General features: G+C 45.1%; 1 long non-coding RNA gene across 1 annotated transcript; it reads left to right on the forward strand.

Moving 5' to 3' along the window:
- The first annotated feature begins 445 nt into the window (after positions 1-445).
- LOC124971096 (uncharacterized) lies at positions 446-5,551 on the forward strand. The gene is made up of 3 exons (XR_007106283.1): positions 446-672; positions 2,572-2,681; positions 3,221-5,551. It is a non-coding gene; the product is annotated as an uncharacterized LOC124971096 (long non-coding RNA).
- The last annotated feature ends 15,342 nt before the right edge of the window (positions 5,552-20,893 follow it).

Here is a 20,893-nt window from a genome sequence, read left to right on the forward strand (position 1 = left end):
GGGTGTCCCTTAAATAAAGGGGAGGTTGGAATCCCTGAGGAAGGAAGGACCTTCCTTCCAAGGAAGTCTCCAATCCAGGCCAAGAGACTCAGGAGTGACACTCTCGTTGGAAGTACGTGGAAACGTTCATCTTTTCTTCTGCCTGGTTGCTAAACTGGAACTCAGGGAGACATACTGGTGGCTATTATGAGTGAGGTCAAGACTCAGAGGAAAGAAGATACAAGAAGTTGAGACAAACTGATTCTGAAACCATCTTTCTTCTTGTGGTTCTATGACAAAACACCTGAGGCAAGGTGATTTATAAAGAAAAGAGGTTGATTTTGGCTCATGGTTCTATCTCTCAGGTGGCCACAGATGGACAGCTTCTGGTGATGTTCTCATGCTATTAGTTCTCATATCATGGCGGAGAAGCGGAAAGGAGAATCAGATGTCTGTGGAAGAGGAGCAAATGCGTGAGGGAGACCAAGGGGAAGTTCTGGGCTAAGTTGATCACAACAACCTATTCTTGCAGTACTAATCCAGTCCCATGAGACTTAAATCACTCCTGAGTCCAATCTCAAGAGAACTACTACAGCCTCCCAGTTAAAACATTAGTCCATTCTGGAGGCTGGGACCCTATGACCTAATCACCTCTAAAGGATCCGTCCTCCTACACAATGCCATACCGAAGAGGTCAGCCTCCTCATGAGTTTTGGTGAAAACAAATCGTAGTGAAGCCACTGCACTGTCACCTGAGCCCCGGGACATCTTGTCAGTCAAAGTCTTTTCAATCACATGAACTCATTATCTCCCTGATTTTATTTGCCCTTTCTTCTTTAAATGGTAGGATACCACAATTCTGTTAAAAAAAAAATAGCTTCTACATAAAAAAGTGTAAGGACAGTGGAATATGTGCTTTCAAAAGATTATATTGGATCCCTACCTCACACCATGTACACAAATGATCACGAACTGAATCAAAGACCTAAATGTAAGACCTAACATGATAAAAACTCTTAGAAAACATAGACATCAATCTCTGTGACATGAGATGGGCAAGGATTCTTAACACCCAAATCCTCAGCAAACAAAGGGAAAAAATAGATTGGTTTTTGTTAAAAATTTTGGTGTTTCAGGGCTGGGGATATAACTCAGTTGGTAGAGTGCTTGTCTTGTAAGCACTAAAGCCCTGGGTTCAATCCCCAGCACCACAGAAAAAAAGAAAAAAGAAAAAAGAAAAAAAATTGGTGTTTCAAAGACTACCAATAAAATGAAAAAGTCAACCCACAGAAAGAGAAAATATTTGCAAACTGTATCTCTGATAAGACTCTAGGGTTCATAATATATAAAGAGCTCTGATAATTCAACAATGAAAAGAAAACCCAATTTCTTAAAATGGTCCAGAGCTTTTCTCCAAAAAAAGATATGCTATAGCAATGAACACATGAAACAGCATTCAACGTCATTAGTCATCAGGGAAATATACATCAAAACTTCAGTGAGACACCACCTCACACCCTCTGGGATAACTATACTAGAAATGATGGGTGATAATGGTTGGAGAGGATGTTGAAAAATTTGAACCCTCATCTATTGGTGGGAGTGAGCGAAGGTGCAGCCATCTTGGAAATAATTAGGCATCTTTCCAAAACACAAAACTACCGTATGACCCATCTCCCACTCCAAGAGAATTAAAAGCATATTTACACCCAAAAATTTATATACCATTCATTATAGTCAAGGAGCATAAACAACCCAATTGTCCTACAAATGATGAATGAATAGACCAATGGGGTATATTTATGCATTGTAATATTGTTCCATCATAAAAGAGAGTGGAAAAGTGACATGTGAATTATATATCTCAATAAAGATGTTATTTTAAAATAGGAAACAAAGAGTGAAGGGCTGATTATGCTTTGACATGGGAAAAACTTAAAAATGTTATGCTAAGTGAAAGAAGCTAGCTGTGAGGCCAACAAATTCTATTTGTGTAAAATGTTCAGAAAAGGCAAGTCCATAGAGACAGTTATGTAGATCAGTGTTTCCCAGGGACAGGTGAACGGCCAATGAGGAATGTCTGCTAATGGGCCTAGAGATTCTTTATGAGGTGATAAAAACATTCAGAAACTAGATATTGGCAATGATTGCATAACTACTGAATTGCAGAAAAATTTAAACTGCTGAATTTAAAATTTTAAAATTGAATTTATGGTATGTGAATTATGTGTCAGTTTAAAAAAATACTAAAGAGTAGCCAGGTGTGGTGGCACATGCCTGTCGTTCCAGTGGCTTGGGAGGCTGAGGCAGGAGGATCGCAACTTGGGAGGCCAGCCTCAGCAACTTAGCAAGGCCCTGAGCAACTCAGTGAGACCCTGTCTCTAAATAAAATATAAAAAGAGGTTGGGCTTAGGGGTTAAGCACCCTTGGAATCAATCCCCAGTGCCAAAAATAAATAAGTAAATAGTAATAAGGTACCCACCTCCCAAATTTAGGCACAAGGTCATTGCCCATGGCCATTCCTCTGCTTTAACAAAACACCTTAGACCGAGTGATTTATAATGAACAGAATTTTATTTCTTACAATTCTAGAGGCTGGGAAGTCCATGATTATGGCCCAAGAAGATTCAGAGCCTGGTGAGGGTTCTCTGCTTCAAAGATGGCACCTCTTTTTCTGTGACCTCACATAACAGGACAAACAGGTATGAATTCACTTCCCCAATGAGGTGTTGATCCCATCCATGCTGTGGAACCCGCATGGACTACTCACATCCCAAAGGCCCACCTTTGAGTACCATCACCTTGGGGTTTAAGTTCTAAGAGGTGAATTGTAGAGAGACACAGCCCTTCAAACATAGGAGCCACCCCACTAAGGACTACATTTCCCAGCCTTCCTTGCAGTCAGGTGTGGGTCACATGACAAAGCTCAGACCAATGGGGTGCTGGGAGCAGGGATGAATGCCAATCCCAGAGTTCCTCTTTCTCCTTCCTCTGGGCCACAGTGCAAACTTAGAGGTCATCACGCTGCAGGCGGGTAGAGAAAGAGGAAACCCTCGGAACTGGCAGAGCAACAAGATGGAAGGAGCCTGGGCTTCCAAATGATCTTGTGGACACAGTCACTGTGCCAGTCTGGACTGCTCCTCACTAGACTGCTTCTCCAGAGAGGAATGCACCTTGGTTTGATTGAAACCAGAGTCCATGAAGAGTCTAGATCTTTTTTTTCTGTTTCTCATTGTGACAGATCCCTTCCCCAAAACTATGAATGCAGAAGGGGCCTGGTGACTTGAACAGCAGAGGAAGTAAAAGAGGAGTTGAGGACGTTCAGAAGTCAAGATGCATCACTGAAAAGCATCACCCTTGGTTCCCAAGGTTCTCAGGGTGAAGATCAGAATTCTAGACAGCAGGCCTTGTTCTGGCTAGTTCCTGTATCAAGGCTAGTGACAGGATGTGGCTCTGCCTGTGTCCCCAATCCAGAGGACTGTCCTGGTACTGTTCACTGCAGGACACTTTCCAGTTTTTCTAGTCACAAGTTAATCTGTGTTTCTTCTTGGGTTCTGTCCGTTTTCTCTACCAGGCTATGAATTGGAGGAAGGCAGACCATGTCTGTTTAACAGACTGTAGCCTGAGCTTGGTGCAAGAAAAGTGTGTCTTACTATTTGTTGAAAAAAAAAATAAATGAATGAGGGAAGGTGTGATAAATTAGCTATAGCTCCTGGTTGCAAGTGACAGAATTGCCACTCAGATGCTTATACAAAAATGAAGTGGTTGTGGCTGATGTGAGTGGGCAGTGAAAGGCAGTGGACAGAGACAACTTCATCAAAATCAGTCTCTCTCTCTGTTGCTCTTTCTCTTCTCCTCTGTGTGGGCTTCTTACAAGGTAGTGCCCAAGCCCCCTCTTGCACATACCCTCTTACCAGCCCAGCCATCTTGTGGGAAGAGGTCTTCTTATTTTCCCATTGGTTCCAGCAAAAATCCCAGAATCTATTCTGATTGGTTGGGGCTGTGTCATGTGATCACTCCTGAGCCAATCGCTGAAGCCCAAAGCATTCTTACTGTATTACACTGGAATGAGTTTGAGCTCATTCTCTAGGTTCAGGATAGAGGAGATTTCATGAAAGTAGAGATAAGGAGAGGGGGCTTTCCAGGAAATGTTTGAGGAAGGGCATAGAGTGAGTGACCAGGAAAGGGCACAGAACAAACCATGCATCAGGGGCATGAAGTTCATGAGAAAGTCTTAACGAGAATTCAGGATGTGGTTATTGACAGGCCTGGGTGGAGTAAGCAGAGACCACTTCCTAGCTGGGGAACCTTGGTTGAGTCATAACTTCACCTAACCTTGGTCTCCCCACTTATAAAAAGGGAATTTAGTGGCACACCCCAGTAATCCCAGCGACTAGGGAGGCTGAGGCAGGAGGATCGCAAGTTTGAGGCCAGTCTCGGCAATTTGGGGAGACTGTAAGCAACCTGATGAGACTCTTAAAATAAAAATTTAAAAAAGGACTGGGGATGTGGCTCAGTGTTTAAATGTCTCTGGGTTCAATCCCCAAAACCAAAAAATAAAAATTAATAAAATGGGAATTTGAAAACATTCATAGGGGTTTTGTGAGGATTTTATGAGACAAGCGAGCTATGTGAAAGAATTTTGTAACCAGGAAAGTGGACAGAGAGGCAAACCAACATGAAGATGGAAAGGGAGGGAGAAATCAGATTGTAAAGAAGACAAGAACTGAAATCATGGGGGTGAATGAGAGAGAAGGGCTACCTGCCTCAGAGAAGGAGTAGCTAGAAAATCAGGAGGAATTTCGAAGAGACCAAAGGATAGAAGAAATCAAAGAAGGAGGGCTGCACCTGATGTCAGGTGCTTCAGAGGGTCCAAGCAGGTGACAGAAGTACTTTCCAGAGAAGTTCCATGATCATGGGTGCAGAATCCATATCGCCAAGACTTAGGGTGGGAGTAGGTAGCAAGAAGTGGAAGACAAGATTGTAGATGCTCTTCTCAGAGGCTCCTGAGAGTGGTCTCCAGGGTTTCATTATTCTAGTGGATCTGCCTATTTTAGCTAATATGTGCAACATTCTTGAAGCCTACGTCCATAGTCTTAGTTTTCTCACTTCCCACAGCCCGCTGAGGTCCTCGAGAGATTCCGATGGTGATGGTTTAGTGTTGAATCCAGCAATTTCTCTTTATGTCTCAGTCTATCTGTCCATGAAGCATCATCTAATGCTCTCTACCTCTGGTCCAAGATAACATTTGTGGTGGTGTCAATACACGGGGTACAGATTCTCTAGTATTTTCTCCCTTTGTGCTCTCCCCTGAGTCTAGGCAGGTATAGTATGGTGGAAATGATTCTATGTAACACTCAGGGTTGGGTCATAAAAGGTCTGCAGCTTCTTCCTGGCACAGTGCTTCCAAATGCATCCTGACTGTTGCCTATATCAATTAACTCAGTTCCTTTTTTGTTGTATAGTATTCCACTGTATTGATATACCGCAGTGTGTTTATCCATTCACGATTAACAATCGTTTGTCTTGTTTTCAGTTTGGGGCGCTTATAAATAAAGCTTCTCTAACTGTTCTGGTGTAGGTCCTTGTGTGGACATTCATTTTCACTTGTGTTGGGTAAATACCTAAGATGGTAAACTCACCATCTTATTTCTCCTTCTCTCCATCTTCCTACCTGACATTTATGTCTGGAACTCCAACTGCCATCTTGGGCCATGGGATGAAGGCCTTTCTGGGGACAGCAGAGTGTTGTCTTCGAAGGGAACTGAGTCCCTAAAACTGAGAATTCGATAGCAGCTGTGGACTGTCCACTCATGAACTTTGCAAATTGAAGACATACAATTTCATCTTCATCTTTTAAAACCAGCATTATTTAGGGGATTTTCTCAGAAAAATTTCATTTTAACAAATACACCACTAAAAACTTCCTTTGGGATGATGGTATGAGCTTAAGTTACTTAGAAGTTGGTTTCCATGGCTTGCAAACAAGAACTCCAACGGAGAGCTTTGCTGAGAAACTAGAGAAAAGATACATCTTCTCCCTCTGATGTGGTCTTGGAATCTCAGTAGCCGACGCATAACCAGGAATGTACTGGGGATGGCAGAGAGAAGTGGGTGGCCCCCAGAAGCTTTGTGACATTTACAAGCAACTAACTTATTCCAATAGGGAACTGCTCCATTCTCTGTTATGTGAGAAAATAAACTATTCACAAAGCAGTGAAGTCATCTGTCACTTGTGATGGACAGAAACTGACTGATTTCTTGCTCGTCCAAAAATCATCTTCACATACCACACTTGAAAATAAAGAAACAAGAAGGGCTGGGGAGGTGGCTCAGTGGTTAGGCACCCCTGGGTTCAATCCCCGGTACCAAAAAATAAACTGGAGGTTGGAAAGCTGGCCAGAGAGAAACTGGGAGAGAGACAGATGGATGGGAGGAGCCGTCCTGGAGTCAGAACAAATCTCTAATACCAACCTCTCTGTGCGGTTTGTGCCAAGTACAGAGTCACAGGGAGCACAGTCTATGCAAGACTGTCCTTCCTTATGACACTCACTGCAAGTGCAGAGAGCCCCAGGTTTTGATGATTCACCAGAAAGAGTCACAGAATTCACCGAAAGCTGATCAACCCAGAGTTGAGGTTTATTGCAAGAAAAAGATGCAGATTAAGATCAGTCAAAGAAAGAAGCTGGGTGTGGAGGCACATGCCTGTAATCCCAACAACTCAGGAGACTGAGGTAGGAGGATCACAAGTTGGAGGCCAGCCTCAGCCACTTAGTGAGGCCCTGAGCAACTCAGCAAGACCCTGTCTCTAAATAAAATATAAAAAGGGCTGGGGATGTGGTTCAGTGGTTAAGCACCCCTGGGTTCAATCCCCAGTATAAATAATAAATACATTCATACCAGAGAAGCAACAAATACTAGAAGGCTGGATTGTCCTTACTAATGTCAGACAAAACAGACTTTAGTAGATTGAATAAGAAAAAAGAGAAGACTCAAATTCCTGTCCTCAGAAATTAAAGAGGAGACATCACTACTGATCTAACAGAAATAAAGATGGTGAAGGAATCCTGTGATCAATTCTGTGCCAACAAACTGGATAATTTAGATGAAATTCCGAGAAAGACTTGAACTACCAAAAGATTCAAGAAGAAGTAGACAATCTTAATAGACCCATATTAAATAAAGACATTAATAACAAGCAACAAAACTACTTCCCACCCCCGCCAATCCAGGACCAAATGGCTTCTCTAGTGAAGTCTATTAAACACCTATACTCATAAATTCTTCAGAGAAGAAAAAGGAGAAGGAGAGGTGTAAATGATTGCCAACTCATTCTATCATGCCACTATTATCCCAATGCTAAAATAAAGATAGTACGTGAAAAGAAAACTACAGAACCACATCTCTTTTGTTTTGTTTTGTTTTTGGTTCTGGGAATTGAACCCAAAGGCACTGCACCACTGAGCCACATCGGCAGCCCTTTTTATATTTTATTTAGAGACAGGGTCTCGCTGAGTTGCTTAGGACCTCGCTAAGTCATTGAGGCTGACCTCCAACTTGTGATCCTCCTGCCTCAGCCTCCCAAGCTGCTCCCAGCTAGAACAATTCTTATGAATGTAGATGCAAGTACCCTAAGCAAAATATTATCAAACCAAATCCAACACACATATGTAAATAATTATGCACCTTGACTCCAGGTGATTTAGACCAAGAATGCAAGGTTGGTTTAATTGTTGAAAAGTCAATCAGTTTAGCCATCATATGAATATAATCATAGATGAAATACACAGGATTAGGCTGAGGGTGTAGTTCAGTGCTTCGCTTGGTCCACAGGGGCCCTATGTTTGGTCGCCAGTGCACATGCACACACACAAGATTAACTTGATACCTGCAAAAAAAAAAAAATGCATTTGACAAAATCCAGTAAAACATTCAATGAACTTGAAATAGAAGAAAAATTTATCCATCTCACCAAATGCATCTGTAAAAAACCCATTGCTAACATCATACTTAATGGTAAAACACTGAATGCTTTGTAAGATCTGGAATAAGATAAGGATGTCCTTTGTTGCTATTTACATTATTTCAGAGGCTCTAGCCAGGCAATGAGGCAACTAAAAGAAATATAATGCAGTTGGGCGTGGTGGTGCATGCTTGTCATCCCAGTGACTTTGGAGGCTGAGGCAGGAGGATCGCAAGTTAGAGGCCAGCCTCTGCAACTTAGCAAGGCCCTAAGCAGCTCAGTGAGACCCTGTCTCTAAATAAAATATAAAAAGGGCTGGGGATGTGGCTCAGGGGTTACAGATCCCTGGGTTCAGGCCCTGGTACCAAAAAAAAAAAAAAAAAAAAAAAAAAATCTAAAATTGAGCTGAGGGAGTAGCTCAGTGCTCAAGCACTTGCCTTGCAGGTGTGAGGCCCTAGGTTCAATCCCCAGCATGACATGCACAAGCAAAACTTTCAAGTTGATTATAGTGATGATTACAGATCTGGGATAGATCTAAATATCATTGAGTTTTTTACTTGGAATGAGTGAATTGCATAGCATGGAAATTAAATCTCAATAGAATTATTATGAAGATAGCTGGGCATAGCACTTGAACCTGTGAGTCCCATCTACTCAGGAGGATGAGGCAGGAGGCTCCTTGAGCCTAGGAGTTTCAGATCAACCTGGACAACACCATGAAACTCTCTCTAAATAAATACATGAAAAACAAACCAGAGTGAATCAGAAGTACGCCATGATGCCCACTTTGGAATCATCTCCGTGGTTGGGCTAAGATGATCTCAAACTGTTTCCAGCCTAGCTGTTTTCTGGGAGCAAATTTAAATCCTTACTGAAGAAAGAGAATCACATCCTGAATTTATGCTATCTGTATTCTATGTCATGGACAATGTCCAGCATTCAATCAAAAATCACCAGACAAACAAGAATACACAATATGTTTGCTAACCCAAGAAAAAGGACAGTGGAAGTAGCCTCCTTTAACCTTCCTGTTTCAGCCTCAACATCACTTCCTTAGAAGTTACAAAGTTTTTCTCCACTCCCCGAATTTATTAAACTTCTGGGTAAACTTTCTCCCAGTCTGTCTTTTGCGTCCCTTAATCCATGAGCAAATTATTGAACTATGTTCAGTATGTGGTTTTTGCACAAACTGGAATTTAACTTGTTACAGAACCTAAGCTGTTAAGTTTATGGCTTAGCTTTCCTAAGAAAGATTATCTCTGCCTATATCTCAGTGTAGATATCTATATGTAGATTATTGATATCAATATTGATATCAATCTAGGTATGTACAGCGACATATTGTTTTTCTCACCTACATTTTTGTTATTTTTTAATTGTCCTTCTTAGCTGTCCGTGACAGCAGGGTGCACTCTGACCTGTCACACACACAGGGAGTGTGACTACTTATCCTTGTGGTGGGACAGGACGTGGGGTTTCCCTGGTCGTGTGTCCATATGTGAACAGGAAATTCTGTCCCCTTCATTCCACTGTCTTTCCCATTCCCATCCCCCTCCCTACCCCTCAGTCCCCTTTGTCTTCTATTCTCCTCCCCCTTATTGTGAGTCAGCATCCGCATATCAGAGAGAACATTCTGCCTTTGGTTTTTGGGATTGGCTTATTTCACTTAGCATGATAGTCTTCAGTTCCATCCATTTACCAGCAAATGCCATCATTTCATTCTTCTTTATGGCTGAGTAATATTCCATTGTCTCACTACAATGAGTAAAAATTTAAGCTGTAGTATTGCACACAATACAGAAAAATGAACAACTTTTTTAAAAAAATGTGTGTCTCTGGGGATGGAACCCAGGGTCTTATGCATACTAGGCAAATGCTGTACCACTGAGCCACATCCTGAACTCTCAAGTTTGATCCTCATGACTTTCCCAATCTGAACACCCCTGTGTCACTAGCATGGTGGTCAGGATACAGAACATTCCCAGCCCCCAGACACTCCCCTTGTGCCTTTTCTCACGGAACTCTCCCCAATGGTAACCAACTCCCATCTTCCAAAGCCTGTCTTTCCAAACTTCTAGATTCATCTTTTTAATTTTCACTCAATGCTTTTTCCAAGCATCCAGAGATGCAGGCATAAGAATATTCACTGCTGCTTCGTTTATGATGGCAAAAGATAGAAACCAACCAAAATGTCCATCAGTAAGAGACTGAGAACACTTATCGTGGTCTCGCCTACAATAAAATTCTATGCAACCATTAAAAGTAAAGATACAGATATGAATGAATACACTTCCTGCAAAGACATCCAGGATTGATTTTTATATTTATTTTTTGGTACTGGGGACTGAACCCAGGGGTGCTTAACCATGGAGCCACATCCCCAGTCCTTTTTATATTTTATTTAGAGACAGGGTCTCGCTGAGTTGCTTAGGGCTTCGCAAGGTTGCTGAGGCTGGCCTCCAACTTGCGATCCTCCTGCCTCAGCCTCCCGAGTCTCTGGGATGTCAGGTGGGTGTCACAGCCCTGGGTGGAAAGATAGTTTTATGCCCATCTAGCTACATCTCAGTTGTTTATTAAAAAGTCTGCCTTTCTTTCTGTGTTTGCAATTGCAAAGCAAATAGTTTACAAGAATGGGATTCACACTTGGAAGAAGAGAATCATGGGATAGGTAGGAAAGGATCTTGCACCCAAAAAATTCCCCCTGAAAACAACAAACAAACAAAACCCACACATGGATAGCTTCTGATTGCTTTGATTTTTGCAAAGAGCATGTATTCCTTTTGCCATTGTAAAGGCAATTTAAACATTAAAAACATAAAATCACAATGTCTGAAATGTGCTTTTGGTGTTAGGGAAACTGAGTTTAAAGTTATATCTGTTTGTTTACTTATTTATATTCTGGTACCAGGAATTGAACCCAGGGGTACCTTAACCCCTGAGCCACCTCCCCAGCCCTTTTTATACTTTATTTAGAGACAGGTTCTCACTGAGTTGCAGAGGCTGGCCTCCACCTTCCCAACCTCCTGCCTCAGCCTCCCAACCTGCTGCAATTACAGCAGACCTCGGGCTAACTTTTCTTCTCTGCAGCACTGAGAGTGAGCCAGGAGCTCTCTCGTCCTTCTCTCATGTCATCCTCAGAGGAGAACCCAGAGCTCAGTGCAGGTAAACAAGGAGTCACACAGAGGCAGAGCTGAGCAGAGCTGGGTTTCAGCTTGGAGTTCAGAGCCCAAGCTCAATCCATTCCTTCCTTAAGCAGGTGGCTGCTCATGGAAGCAGGAGGAACTTGGGTGGGTGGCTGGCGGTACCCTCACCTGGTTCCCAGTCTGAGTTGCAAGATTCCTGCCAGCACTGCTGGGCTGGTGAGTGGCCGGTGGGGACACAGAAGTTGTACTTATTCATCATCGCTGGGCACGGTGGCTCACGCCTGACATCTCAGCAGCTCAGGAGGCTGAGGCAGGAGGATCGCAGGTTAGAGGCCAGCCTCAGCAACTTAGTTGCCCTAAGCAACTCAGTGAGACCCTGTCTCTAAATAAAATGCAAAATAGGGCTGGGGAGGTGGCTCAGTGGGTAAGCTCCCTGGGTTCCATCCCTGGGACCAAAAAAAAGAAAAAGAAATAAAAGAAGTTGCTTCATGATCTGGGGACATTCAGCTAGGGTGCTCCCACCTCCAGGGGCATTCCCTCCCGTCTCAGGAGGAGGTTCTGATGCAAAGCCTCAGGACGTGACTCTTGGTGGCCGTGACTTTCCTCCACACCCATCTTTGCCACCTGTGCCCCTGAATGAGCCCTCTTCCCACCCTGGGTCAGTTCCTAGGAGACTTCAAGGACATCAGGACTAGGTCCCCGGAAGCTGTCCCTTCCCAAGCCGTTCCTTGCAGGGTGGGTCGCCCCCCACGGAGGACTCAGAGGGGGTGCGCTGTCCCTGAGAGCTGAGGCTGCCCCCCAGGATCTGGGGAAGGTGACGGAGGTCCCGGGATGACTGGGTTCTCCACGTCCCTGTCGCCCCAGCCTGTGGCCGGGGTGGCCGTACCGGGAGATCGTCTCCTAGTGGTTTCCGTAAGTTGGTGGCGATTGCATAACCCCTTCACCAACTGCCATGCCGGATGTGTTTTGCAACCCAGCCGCGGTGCCACACGCGGCCACGGGCACTGCCAGGCCTCACGGAGCCGGGGGAAGTCTGAGCGCCAGTCCTCCCTCTGCAGACCCGGGCCTGGTCCCCCTGCGGGGCCGGGCGGAGACTCCGGTCAGAAAGAGGAGGCCGGCCGCCCCCGGGCCACCCCAGGGGACCTGCCTTCTGAGAGCCATCCCTGCGCGCTGAGCGCTTTTCTGGGGGTTCAAGGGGAGACATGCCCCCAACGAATCCCATGTGGGGCACGTGCCGGGAGAAGACCCATAGGGACTTGTGGTGACGTTTGACTTCATTTAAAAAGGTGTGGGAGCCGAGCACACTGGCGCACGCCTGTCATCCCAGTGGCTGGGGAGGCTGAGGCAGGAGGATCGCAAGGTGGAGGCCAGCCTCAGCCACTTAACCAGGCCCTGAGCAACTCAGCGAGACCCTGTCTCTAAATAAAATATAAAAAGGGCTGGGGATGTGGCTCAGGGGTTAAGCACCCCTGGGTTCAGTCCCTGGTACCACCCCCCAAAAAAACAAGGTATGGGAGAGAGAGTTCCAGAGCATAAGGGGCAGACACCACGGCTGTCCTTAGAGGAGACAGCCAGGGTCCCCTGGTTGCTAAAGGAAGAGAGAAGAGATCGCTCTCACTTTTGTGCGTCTCATTAAGGGCCGCTGTGAGCCGTGAACGCGGCAGGCTTAAGACAGGCCATCTCCAGAGAACTTTCAGAGCTGAAGGGTCCATTGCCACCGTTACCAGGACTCCTGTGCTCCAGGGGTTGGGGGTGTGATCCTCATGGCTCTGTAGGGCTTCCAAAGCAAATGCCAAGCATCTCTGGGAAATGGAGAGAGAGAACTAGGGATGCCCCTACTTCCTGCTTTTGGCAGAGACTGGGAGTGAGTGGATCTGATAGATCCCTGGTTCTTCCTCCCGGCAGAGATCATCAATGTCAAATCTCAGTGTGGACTTTAGGTATGGCTTGATCCAGGAGCTTACATGATGTCATCAAAACCCTGTGTGTTTTCTGTCTGTCTTTGGGGTTTGCTTTCTTCGCTGGCAGTGCTGGATGCTGATGGTTCCCAGCTGGGACCCTTTCCTGAAATTGGGAAAGAAAGCTGCTTCTCCCAGGGTCAGACTCCCTTTGTAGGGGCCATCTGTAGCCAATGACAGGTCACTGTAGGAGTGTAAGGCTCAGCCCCTTTGCTCCAATTTGGAACGACTCTGAGGCCACCCCAGCCCTACAGCTCCTGTGAGGTTGTGGCTGAGCCTCACAGTGCCTTGTACCCACACCACCGCCCAATCTCTCTCTCTCCCCAATCCTGCTTCCTTGATCTCTCACAAGATGCTGATTTTGAGGGCTCCCCAGTCAACCTCTGAGAATCTGTTCCCCGGGGAACAGACTGTCCAAACTAGGACAGACCACAGAGGAACCAGACCCAACAAAGAAAGTAGATGTGACGGGCACCATGGCGCACGTCTGTCATCCCAGTGGCTTGGGAAGCTGAGACAGGAGGATCTCAAGTTGGAGGCCAGCCTCAGCAATGGCAAGGTGCTGAGCAACTCAGTGAGACCCTGTCTCTAAATAAAACACAAAACAGGACTAGGGATGTGACTCAGTGCCCCTGAGTTCAATCCCCAGTACTCCCTTCACCCCCGCAAAAAAATGTAGACCAAACAAATTCAAATATTCGTGGTTCCATCTGCCAGGTTCTGTGCTCCTCAGTGCTGGTCTGTCTCAGCCAATCCCATTCCGACTACCCTTGCTTGGACATTATCTGGACTGCCTTAACTCAAAGTCATCCTCTAGCTTGAAGGACAGAGCATTCGGCCACTAAGAAGTCTTTTTTTTTTTTTTTTTTAAACAAATGGGATACATGTTGTTTCTCTGTTTGTACATGGCGTAAAGGCATACCATTTGTGTAATCATACATTTACATAGGGTAATGTTGTTTGATTCATTGTTATTTTTTCCTCCCCCCACCCCTCCCACCCCTCTTTTCCCTCTATACGGTCCTTCCTTCCTCCATTCTTGCCCCCCTCCCACCCTCCATTATGTGTCATCATCCGCTTATCAGCAAGATCATTCATCCTTTGGTTTTTGGGCTTGACTTATTTCACTTAGCATGATATTCTCCAATCTCATCCATTTGCCTGCAAATGCCATAATTTTATCATTCTTTATGGCTGAGTAATATTCCATTGTATAAATATACCACAGTTTCTTTATCCATTCATCAACTGAAGGGCATCTAGGTTGTTCCACAATCTGGCTATTGTGAACTGAGCAGCTATGAACATTGATGTGGCTGCATCACTGTAGTACGTGAATTTTAAGTCCTTTGGGTATAGGCTGAGGAGTGGGATAGCTGGGTCAAATGGTGGGTCCATTCCAAGTTTTCTAAGGAATCTCCAAACTGCTTTCCAGAGTGGCTGCACTCATTTGCAGCCCCACCAGCAATGTAAGAGTGTACCTTTTCCCCACATCCTCGCCTACACCTATTGTTGCTTGTGTTCTTCACAATCGACATTCTAATTGGGGTGAGATGGAATCTTAGGGCAGTTAAAGACAGGTCGGTACCTGACTAAAACCTTCCAATGAGGACACACTCAGAAGACTGGAGGGGACATGGATAGCAGAGTCTGGGTGGGTGGCTTGTGAATCATTCTCCTTTAAATCTCTAGAACAATTTTGGAACAGAAAGATCTTCTGATCGCCTTTAATTCTCACAGTAAAGGTGACATTTTACTGCACTACTTTGAGGTGAAGCAAACCAGGACTAGCTGGTCATCTGTTTTACTGATTCATCCATACATGTGTATAGGGCTGAGCCATTTATAAAATGCCCCTGAGTTATTCATGTCAGCATTCAAGAATCCCAATCTCTCATAAAGAGGAGAAAGAGAGAGAGAGAGAGAGGGGGGGGGGGAAGAGGAAATATTGTTCCATATAGCAGAAAAAATTTTTAGTGGCCTTTAGGTATGGCTTGATCCAGGGGCTTAAATGATATCATCAAAACCCTGTTTATTTTCTGTCTGTCTTCAGGGTCTGCTTTCTTAGAAGGACTCTCTTCTCATGTGGCAAATTATTTATGGTATCACTAATGAATTAAGAGGAAAAGATGGTTTCATTCCACCTACCCAAGCAAAAATCGCTTTGATTGATCTGATTGACGTGGCTTTGCTCATCCCCACACCAATCACTGTTCCTTGTGGGAATTGCAATGCCCTGATTGGTCATGTCTAAAATTCACCTGTGGATATTTACTGGGTATCTGGTTGGCATAAAGCACTATCCTATCATAGGTTCTTGGGTTATGTAGATATTATAATCAGTCATTTACTCAGATCTGTCTGAATTCAAGTCTTATGCAATGGTTTCTTCCCCAAATACACAGCTTCCCCCGTCTGCAGTGATATCCTGTGGGGATAGGAGCTGGAGAAAGTGGCAATGGACTGAAAGATCTATCCATAATAATAGCTGGTATTTACTGAGTACTGCAAAGAGAGGAAGAGACTGCGATTCCCAATAGCCCCCTTGAGGGCCCATCCCCAATGACCTAACTTCCTCCCACTAGGCCCCACCTCCTAAAGGTCCCACCAACTCCCAAGAGCATTGGAGATCCAAACATTCAAGATCCAATCCATAACAGATCCCTTCCGTGTACCAGAGACTTGCTATTATGATTGGCATTACACACAGCTTTCTGTGAATTATTATTATTATTCCATTTTATAGAAGTGGAAACAGAAGCTCAGTGAATTTGGCTTTCCAAAAATCGCCTGGCTAGTTAGCCAGATTGGCCTGACCACATCGCATTGTTCTTTCCTTGACATCAAGAAGTTCATGATCCCAGCAGCTCAGGAGGCTGAGGCAGGAGGATCGCAAGTTGGAGGCCAGCCTCAGCCACTTAGCGAGGCCCTAAGCAACTCAATGAGATCCTGTCTCTGAATAAAATATAAAAATGGCTGGGGATGTGGTTCAGTGGTTAAGCACCCCTGGGTTCAATCCCTGGGACCAAAAAGGAAAAAAAGAAAAGAAAAGAAAAGAAATGAATGAATGAATGAAGTTGCTATGGCTAAGTTGTCCGACATGAGACCTATCTCTGTCTTATCCAGCTCTGTATTCCTCACCCCCAGTGTTGAGTCAGATCAGTCTTCTTGATTCAATCTGCATGAAAAACCTTTCCCCCCATTTTAGTTTGAAAAAAGGTTAAAAATACAGAAAAATTGAGAAATCCAATAATTCACTACAGTGAACATTTTACCACCATTACTTGAGATTTTTTTTTAAATAGAAGAAACAAAACATCGTAGCTGAAGTTGAAGGATCTTTCGTCTTGTTCTCTTGCTTCTTGTGATTTTTCTCCTCCTCTTATAAACAATACTGCAAGGAACATCTTCAGATGTGGGGAAATTTCTCCAGGGTCCTCGCCTGCAGGTGAGGCTGTGGAAATGGAATTGCTGGGCAAGAGAATGTCACAATTCTCAGAGACGTCGTCAAATGGATCATGGACAGGGTCCCATCAGGGACAAGGAAAAGGAGGCATCTAGACACAATGGAGTTGTATTCAGCCATGAAGAATGAAATTTGACATTGGCAGGAAAGTGGGCGGAGCTTGGGAGTGATATTGGAAAAAATTTTAAATATCATTGGTAAAGATCTCATGGACACATGTGGGGGGTCCCATTATCTAGTTGTGGGGGTGCATGCCTATTGTTTTATGCAGTTTTTTTTTTTTTTTCTGCTGTGAGTAAAGGACAGCACAACTGTGGAGGAGGAAGAGTGGATTTGGGGCTCAGGGTGGCAGAGGGCTCAGTCCACAGACGGCCGGCTCTGTTCCTCGGGCCTGAGGGGAGGCTGAACATCATGGAGGAAGAGTGTGGTGCAGGGAAGCAGCTCCCCTGGGGACCAGGAGGCAGAGAGAGACTCCACTCCCAGATGCACACGTGTCCCCAGAGCCAGGCCCCAGTGCCACCTCCTCACCACACCACCTGCCTCCAGGTGCCCCCAGCGGATCCCCCAGGGAGCCAGGCACTGACCGGGTTGAGGCTCTCAGGACCCGATCGAGTCTCCTCTGAACCTTCCTGCAGTGTCTCCACAGGGGCTTCTGGGGACACTCACACCCACATCCTAACAGTACATAAGTCAGACCTGGGCTCCTCTCTTCCATGTGCTCTTGAGTCCCTGCCTCATCCAGAGGAATCCATGCAAGCTGGTTGCCTTGGTCTCCGCCAGCCAGCCTGACTTCCTTCCTGTTTCATGAACACAACTGGCACATGTACACCCCAGGACATTTGCACTGGCTGTTCCCTTTACACGGCTATTCACACGGCTCCCTCACGTCCTTTAGGTGTCCAAATGTCACCTCCTAGTCAGCTGTGGGTGCTGGTGAGACCTGCAGGTCCTGGAGTGTCCCAGTGGCATCTGGTAAGACAGGTGATCCTGGTACCTCCGGTCAGAACTAAGACTTCCTAAAGTCCAGGCAAGCAGGTCTGAGGTCTGAGGCTGGTTTTCAGGGACAAAGTTCTGGAACACGTCCTCTGTTTCTGACTTGGAGCCAACCTGTGAAAACTTGTGCCGCGAGTCACTAAATCTTTACCATCCATCTTTACTCTTCTAAGTTTTTCTTGTCAGGTATTTTGGTCAAGGTGAAGAAAAGCTAACACAGGAGTCCTGAGCAGCCGTGGTAAAAATCCAACCACCCCAAGGCCACCACAATGTGAGCGACAAAATTCAAAATAAACAGGTAGAGAGGACATGTTACCAAAGGAGCTGCCTAGCCAGACCCTAGCTCTTCCCACCTGGGTCAACGGTCACCCCAGCTGGAGATGCAGGTATCACTGAGCCCATATGAGCTCTCTCTATGCGTCCTGTCCAAATCCCTGACCTGTGGTTATGTTATGATCAGTAACAATTCTTTTAAGTCTCTAAGTTTTGGGGGTGATTTTTACTGTCATTGGTAAGAAATGGAACCAGAGTGCTTAGCAAAGTGATTATCGACCTATTGGATTGAGACGTGAGACTCACTTCCTTGGCGATTCTTATGCCCACCCTTCTGTCACGTCAAAACTCAGAGGTGAGGAATCCAGGGCTGCTGTGTCACTCCCTGATGTCAGACACCAGGACTTTTTCTATCTTATGGCTCCTGGTGAAACCATCTCCCATTCCAAGATGGCAGCTACAGTCTTACTATTGTGTCTCCATCCCAGGAAGCAGGAAGAAGAAGTGAGTGCAAAGGGCAGAGGAGCCCATTAGCTGTCTCTTAAGGAAAGTGCCTGACAGCTGACACATCTACTTTGATCCCATTGGCTGGCTCTGGTCACATGACCCCTGCCTAGCTGCAAAGGATGCTGGGCAATGTAGTCTTCCCTGGAGAAGCCATGGACTCAATTAACATGGAAGAAGCAAAGAGTGGACTTTGGAAGGTACTCATTAGTCTCTGCTACAGAGATCTTGTGATGACTGTTATTATCTTGAAGTGCTCTTGTGCCAGCTTCTATAAAGCTAATAATTATGAAAGATTTGGACTGTCAAGAGTGTGGCAGAGGGGCAGACATATAGTAGGTACTCAAGAAAAGTTGGCTTCCTTCTTTGCTCTTCTGACTTCACACCTTTCCTCCCTCTCCTCAGTGACCTTTTTCTGCCTCACCTTCTAGGAGGAGACCCTGGGCTACAGCTTGATTTCAAAGGCCCATGTGCTGAAGGTTTGATCACCAGCCCATGGTGCTATTGGAAGGTGATGGGACCTTTAAAAGGTGGGGCCTCATGGGAGGAAGTTAGGTCATTGGGGGTGTGCCCTTGAAAGGAGCATCAAGACCTTTGCCCCTCCTTTTCCTCTCACTCCTTGCTTCTCAGTCACCATGAGGTGAATAGCCCTCCTCTGCTACATGTTCCCATGACATACTGTGCTATCATAACCTCAAAATAATAGGACCCAGTGAATATGGCCCAACACCATGAGCCAAAACAAACCTTAGCTCTTTTTAAGTTGACTCTCTCAGGTATTTTGTCACAGTGATGGAAAGCTGTCTAACACATCCCATTTCATTTCCTTCATAGCATCCACCATAACTATTGGTTTCTTTATTCATCCATTTTCCATCTCCCTTCAACAGAAGGAGAAGGTCCATGTCTCCAGGATCCAGTCAGGAAATTGGAAATGTTGGAAACTTCACTGAAAAGTTTCCATCATTGTAAAGAGACATAATTGCCAAGGTGATGAATCCACTGGGAACTAGGGACAATGAGGCAGCAAGGAAATTAGCAATAGGAAGATACTACCTCTTCCCAGGGAGAGAGAGACACAGGACCAAGGTGATGTTGCCAGAATCCAGGGTCTGGGTGACTCATGAAGCCTGTCTGGAGCCATATAGAAGAGAAAAAGCCGCACCAGCAATACCATCTGTGTTCATCAGCTTCCTGTTACTATAACAAATGCCTGAGATGATCAACTTAAAAAGAGGAAAGGTTTGTTTTGACTCACAGTTCTAGAGGTTCCCACCAGTGATCAACTGACCCTGTCACTTTGGCAACACAACATGGTAGAGCAAAGCTGGTGCTCACCTCATGTCTGGGTGCCAAGGAGAAAGAGAGAGAGGAAGAGACTGGCATCCCACAATCCCCTTAGAGGACACACCCCCAATTACCTAAACCCTCACACTAGGCCCCGCCCCTTAAAGGTTCCACCACCTCTCAATGGGATCAAATGTTTACTCCATGGGATCTTTGGCCGACATTTCAGATCCAAACTCTATCAGCATTTGAGACAGAGAAGAAGGGGAAGAAATATCCTGGCTTCACACCTTCCTAACTTCCTCCAATGCCATTTATTTTTTTTACAGGTCAAATGGTTTTTTATTTATTGAACTGATTTTTTTAGTTTGTTCTAATTAGTTCTACATGACAGTAGAATGCACTTTGACATGTCATACGTAAGTGGAGGACAATTTCTCTTCTGGTTGTATGTGATGTAGCATCATACCATACTATGTGCATACTATGTGCATACCATACTATGTAGCACATAGTATCATAATGTCCAATTCATTCTCCTGTCCTTTCTACTCCCAGAACCCTCCCCTCCCTTCCCTCCCCTCTGCCTAATCCAAAGTTTCTCTATTCTTCTCTAGCCACCCCCCTTAATTGTGAATTAGCATCCACATATCAGAGAAAACATTCAGCCTTTGGTTTTTTGGGATTGGCTTATTTCACTTAGCATGATAGTCTCCAGCGCCATCCATTTACCTGCAAATGTCATAGAGTCATTCTTTTTCATGACAGAGTAATATTCCATTGTGTATATACAACACATTTTCTTTATCCATTCATCCGTTGAGGAGCACCTACTTCGGTTCCATAGTTTAGCTATTGTGGGTTGAGCTGCTATAAATATTAATGTGGCTGTGTCACTGAAGTGTGCTGATAGGGCCTCTTATTGACTGAATCTGGCAGAATCCAGCTAACAAGGGAAATTCTACTGGGCTGGGCTAAGCCCCACTCTCACCCATGATCTGAGGATGAACCACCTGGGGCTGCAGAGGGACCTCATCCTCTGTCTCTTAAACCTCAGTTATTTTGAGCTTCGAAGACACAGCCTGGCACATAGTAGGGTCTCAATAAAGAGTGAACGAATTGAGTAGGACTTTGCAATTCATCTTATCACATACGGAGTCCACATACGAGAGGTCCTAAGTTCCAGGTCCACAGGCAAAGCCACATTAAGTTCCTGGAGCTCAGCTTGGCCAGGTCCAAGAGGAGCCGCCAAACTTGATGATTCTACTCCTCTTGCTTCAACCCCTTTGGCATTCAGCACTCTCCATGATGAGTTTGTACCTTGCCA

Source organism: Sciurus carolinensis, chromosome 19, assembly GCF_902686445.1.
Source record: "Sciurus carolinensis chromosome 19, mSciCar1.2, whole genome shotgun sequence".
Taxonomy (NCBI): Eukaryota; Metazoa; Chordata; class Mammalia; order Rodentia; family Sciuridae; genus Sciurus; species Sciurus carolinensis.